Raw genomic sequence first — 6,000 nt, 5'->3', positions numbered from 1 at the left:
TTCCCAGCCCCACTGTAAGCTATATGTCGTGCGATGAGGACGATCCCAATGGGAGCGAATCATCAACGACCGATGTCAGGGTGCAATCTCTGCCAGATTCTGCCAATCGGTCACCGGCTGTTGCCACTTCGGGGGCTCTGCCGCACCTCGTACTGCCCGTAGATAATACCCTTGTACCTCCTCCTGTTCCACTTTCTAGCATGATCCCTAGGAAGAACAGTAATAGCCCAGCTCTCTCTTCTCCGGTACCACTTACTCTCATGGTACCTAGGAAGTCTATTTTTATGTCAAAATTGAATGCAGCACTCACAGTCAACGACGTGATGCATCATATTGTCTCAAAACTCTCCCTTCCCAATCAAAAAGGTATTGAAATCACTAAATTTAATGTTAAACAAATAAGGGATTATTCTTCATTTAAAATACTTGTTCCGGATGAACTGTTCTCCAAACTTCTTGACCCTAATTTTTGGCCTGCTGATATAATTGTTCACGTATATATAAAAAAAAATAGTTCGCTTCCCATCACTTCCTTGTCGGCACCCAGCTCTGCTTCAAGTTAAAACAAGAAAGTAAGCTACCTTCGGCCAGCCGAAGCTTATATACCCTTGTAGATAAAAGAATACTCACTCGGTGCAGTTCCAGGGATTCCAGATTCAGCGTTTCGATTTATTTCAATTTTGTTTTTAAGTAGTCAAGAATCAAAACGCCTACTTCCTACAAAGTTACAATGAATTTTCTTATATTTGTTTGGGAGCCTTAAGATATAGTGGTCCGATCCGGCTGGCTCCGACATATGTACTACCTGCAATAGAAAGAAGACCTTCGGGAAAGTTTCATCGCGATAGCTTTAAAACTGAGAGACTAGTTCGCATAGAAACGGACAGACGGACAGACGGACAGACGGACATGGCTAGATAGACTCGGCTATTGGTGCTGATCAAGAATATATATACTTTATGTGGTCGGAAACGTCTCCTTCACTGCGTTGCAAACATCTGACTGAAATTATAATACCCTCTACAAGGGTATAAAAACTAAATTTCATAATCCACTAACAAAATGTACGGGGGCTTCTTAGTAAACTCTCAACTCATTATAAAAACAGCTCAATTTTTGAGGCCAATGTTATTGTAGTCACTGAGACCTGGCTTAACCCATCTGTACACGATAGTGAGCTTTTGTCAAATAACTTTTTTGTTTATCGGAATGATCGTCATACCCGGCGAGGTGCAGGCGTTCTTATTGGAGTCAAATCCGATTTAACTTCTGAGCTTGTTGACATTTCTGGTTCATCAGGTATTGAATTTATTTGTGTAAAATTATCTTTCCCAAAAAATAAAATTTTTTTATCTTGCTCCTATATACCCCCTAACTCCGAATTTAACGTGTATATATTGCACCTGTCCGCCATACAGTCTATCTCCTTGTTGCTTGCTGAAACTGACCAACTCATTGTGCTCGGTGACTTTAATCTTCCCAATATTTCTTGGTTGGAGAGTAATGACTTATTGGCAATGATTACTAGGATGCAACATGACTTTGTTGATAGTCTTGTTGAACTATCCTTGCAGCAAGTTAACTGGATTCCCAATCATATTGGTCGTCTTTTTGACTTAATCTTCGTCTTTGATGGTATCGATGTTGAAGCTAGTCGAATTCCGCCACTATCTCTACCTGAAGATTGTCATCACCCTACCCTTCAGCTCTGTATAAATGGATTTTTTAATGCTCCCAAGTCTGCAATAAACGTACATCCCAGTTTGTGTTTTAAAAAGACTGACTATGCTAAGCTAGTTGTCTATTTGATGTACATGTCACTCTTTCCTCCTTGAAGAATTCGTATAGCTCTCCATGGTTTACTCGTCAACTATCCTATCTAAAAAATAAAAAAAAACAGACTTTTTAAACGGATCAAAATTTCTGGCTTGCTGACGGACTGGGCCAAATATAGTTCTGCTAAGGCGGAATTTGTCCAGCACAATTCTGACTGTTATCAAAATTACCTGTCTCGTTGTAAGCGTGATTTCAAAAGTAATCCTAAACTTTTTTATTCTTTCGTCAATTCTAAGCGGAAATCTAATTGCTTCCCTCATTCTCTTTTTCTTAATAATAATATAGTATCTGATGACAATGACTTATACGGAATGCAAGGGTGTTATTGATAGGGGAGTGTAGGGTAAGGTGACGAACGATTCTTTTTTTGAATGTAACTTTTCTAAAAATCAATATTTTTCAAAAGTGTAAACGCAGAAAGTTGCTTACATCTTCTGAGCATATCCCTGTAAAATTCGGATTCGAAATTCCAATGCAGCAAAATCCCACAGCGTTTCGCGTGAACCCTTCTTTTTTGCACTTTCAAAAGTTGTAGGGTAATGTGACGAACGATTTGTTCTTTAATGTAACTTCTCCAAAAATCAATATTTTTTAAAAGTGTAAAAGCAGAAAGTTACTTACATTTACTGAGCATATTTCTGAAAAATTTGTATTCGAAATTTCAACGTTGCCAAATCCTACATCGTTTGGTGTAAATCATCCTTTTCACAAACAAAAAAAAATTTTTTTTATATATAATTTACGGAAAAGTTATTTTCGATACGGAAAAGAAAGAAGCAATAAGATTATACCGAAACTTACAAAAAAAAAAATGGTCAAAATGCAATTTTTTAAATTAAAAAATTTTTTTTTGTTTAATTAAATTAAACTGACCTCACTATTAAAAACAACAATAAAACTGCAGCAGTAAATGTTATCTGGTATTATTGTATTTTTTTTACAAATAATCAACGATAACAATTAAAATTCTTGAATAAAAAAAGTTCGTTACAATACCCTACAAAAAATCGTCACGATAACCTACAAGGTAGACTTGGAGCAAAAACGGTGTCACTCTCAAACGGCGCAAAAGAAAAAACGAGAGGTACCAAAAACTGTTGATAAAGATCTCATGTATACGTGCATATATTTGCCTGATTTTATTTTCCACTCATCTTTGCTCTGGCACTGCTGAAACACAAGTAAATTGAATAGGTTTGCTAGTTTGCGCACTACATTTTTAGCGAGAATTACCTCACGAACAAATTACGGGACTTCTTATTAATATTACTGTAAATACATTGTCGACACGATAAGGGGAGACGACTACATTTATTTGGAATTTTTGTCGTGACGTCATATATGAGATTCGACGAGTTTTGAGTTTTGAGTTGATTATCCATACCCACTACCTCATCTGAACTCTATCTTCAAACCAGTGATTATCTGTGTATCTGATGTTATTCAGAGTCTTAATACTCTTAAGCTTTCTTTTTCACCGGGTCCTGACAAAATACCAAGTTGTATACTGAGGAATTGTTCGTCCTATCTAGCTTTTCCCTTAACATTAATATTTAATTTGTCGCTAAGTCAAGGAAAATTTCCATCCATATGGAAGGAATCGTTTATTGTTCCATTGTTTAAAAAAGGGAACAAGTCCGATATCTCAAATTATCGTGGTATTGCTAAACTCAGTGCAATTCCTAAACTTTTCGAAAAAATTATTACCTGTCAGTTGCAGCATCATTGCCGGTCTATTATTTCTCCGTGTCAACATGGCTTTACTAGACGTTGCTCTACTACTACAAACCTACTAGAATTTACATCTTTAATTACTAAAGGCTTCCTGACATATACTGATTTTTCTAAAGCTTTTGATTCTGTGAACCATAAACTTCTTATTTTTAAATTGTCCCGTTTAGGGTTTCCTCCAAACCTACTTGACGGGATACTTTCCAAAAATTTCCAAAATAATTAATGTTACTTCTGGAGTGCCACAGGGTAGCCACCTGGGTCCTTTCTAAAGCTTTTGATTCTGTGAACCATAAACTTCTTATTTTTAAATTGTCCCGTTTAGGGTTTCCTCCAAACCTACTTGACGGGATACTTTCCTACCTTTCTAATAGAACTCAAATGGTCTGTTTTAACAAAAGAATTTCCAAAATAATTAATGTTACTTCTGGAGTGCCACAGGGTAGCCACCTGGGTCCTTTACTCTTTGGCTTAATGATTAATGATCTACCTAATGTTATAAAATCGTCTAACGTATTAATGTATGCAGATGATGTCAAGCTATGTTTGTCCATGTGTTTACCTAGCTCATTTAATGACCTTCAATTAGATCTTGACTGTTTGCATACGTGATTCATCTTTATGACCTTTTATCGTTGTAATCCATCTCTGTTTTCTTATTCTATTGGAAATAACGCCCTTGAACGAATTTTATTAGTTCAGGATCTTGGCGTTTTATTTGATCATAAACTTTGTTTTAAAGACCATATATCTACTATATCTAATAAAGCCAGAAGTCTTCTTGCATTTATGAAACGTTGGTCAAAGGAGTTCGATGATCCTTACACAACAAAGCTTATGTATGTTTCACTTGTTCGTCCGTCTATGGAATATTGCTCTTGTATATGGTCTCCTTAACTTAGCTGTTACCAAAATATGTTAGAGTCTGTCCAAAAACAATTCCTTTTATTTGCTCTGAGGGGATTACACTGGGACACAGGTAGTCGATTGCCCTCTTATCTTGCGAGGTTGCGCCTGCTCGACTTACCAACCCTCTACCATCTTAGAAAGTGTCATGGAGTGATGTTCTCACACAAACTTATTAATGGTGATGTTGACTCCCCTTTCTCTCTTAGTTCACTTAACTGGAATGTACCCTGTAGAACAGTTCGCCGATTTTGTCCGTTGTCCCTGCCAATATGTAGATCTAATTACGCCCTGCATGATCCTTTTCGTGTTCTGTGTGACGACTATAATTCACTGTGCCACGTCTTACTGTTTGATGCCCCCAATTCTACTAATTATAATAAACTTATGAATTTGCTGTCTTCAAATAATTTATAAATTCTTTGTAAGCATGTATTTTAAACTGTCTATTGTTAGATCGTATTTTTTCCATGTCCGCGATTCCGCTTACTTGCCCAAAACGGTTTAGGGCTCCGCGCGTAACAAGCTTTGCTTGGTGTAGTAAGGGCCACTTGTTTGTACTGACCATAGTGCATCAACGTCCAAGAAAAAAAAAGTATTTGAAAAAATAAAAGTCTTGACAGCAGTAAATAAAAGCCTTTGCCTGTGTCTCAGAAGTTCTGAGTCAGAGAAATAGTAATTCTTTTGTCAAAAACTTAACATGCTTTGATATTTGAATATATAAGTTTGAGCATTGACTAAGGAAGGAATTAACTTATCCAAAACAAAAGATACAAAAAAAAATAATATTATGAAAGTAAGATGGGTCGGAAAGAAAACCGTTTTGTCTGGGAGTATTTCTTGCGAAAACTAGCGCAAAATCAAATGCTTTGCAGAATCTGCAACACTTCCCTTAAAGGAAATTTTATAACTAACTAGCAATACCCGAAGCGACGTTGTCCGCTACTATTAGCAAAGCATTTATTGCTGATTTTTTTGTATATTCAAATTCAAATTAATATCAGAGTAAAATCCCGCGTAACCTTAGCTAAACAGTAAACCCACCTACAACGCACTAATATTCGAATCCTTCTAACCATAACATACCTTACCTTAACACCGCATTAACCCTAATATTACCTCACCTTAACCCCACCTATTTTATTCTAACTCTTGGCACACTTTTTTAGCACCTTAACGCTGTTTTCACTATTTCCTAGTCTTAACCCACCTTAGCACCAGTTTTTCCTCTTCTTAGCTAACCTAACTTTAGTCTCACCTGAAAACAAATTTTCCTTACTATACTTACTTACTTTAACTTCACTTTTTCTTAGTAAAACTTGTTTGTCACCTTGACCTTATCCTCACTAAAGTCCAAACGAACTTTATCTTTCTCACCTCCACCCTTCCCTTACAGTTCTTTTACCCTAATCTATCTAATACTTCCTTAATCGCAACTTAATTTTATAGATTTGGTTAGCTAAGCGAATGCAGAGAAAAACTTTTACTCTTTTTTACCGTTTATTTTGAACAGATTTAACCCCCAAA

The sequence above is a fragment of the Drosophila takahashii genome, chromosome 2R (assembly GCF_030179915.1).
Source record: "Drosophila takahashii strain IR98-3 E-12201 chromosome 2R, DtakHiC1v2, whole genome shotgun sequence".
Lineage (NCBI taxonomy): Eukaryota > Metazoa > Arthropoda > Insecta > Diptera > Drosophilidae > Drosophila > Drosophila takahashii.
This window is presented reverse-complemented; position numbering follows the sequence as displayed.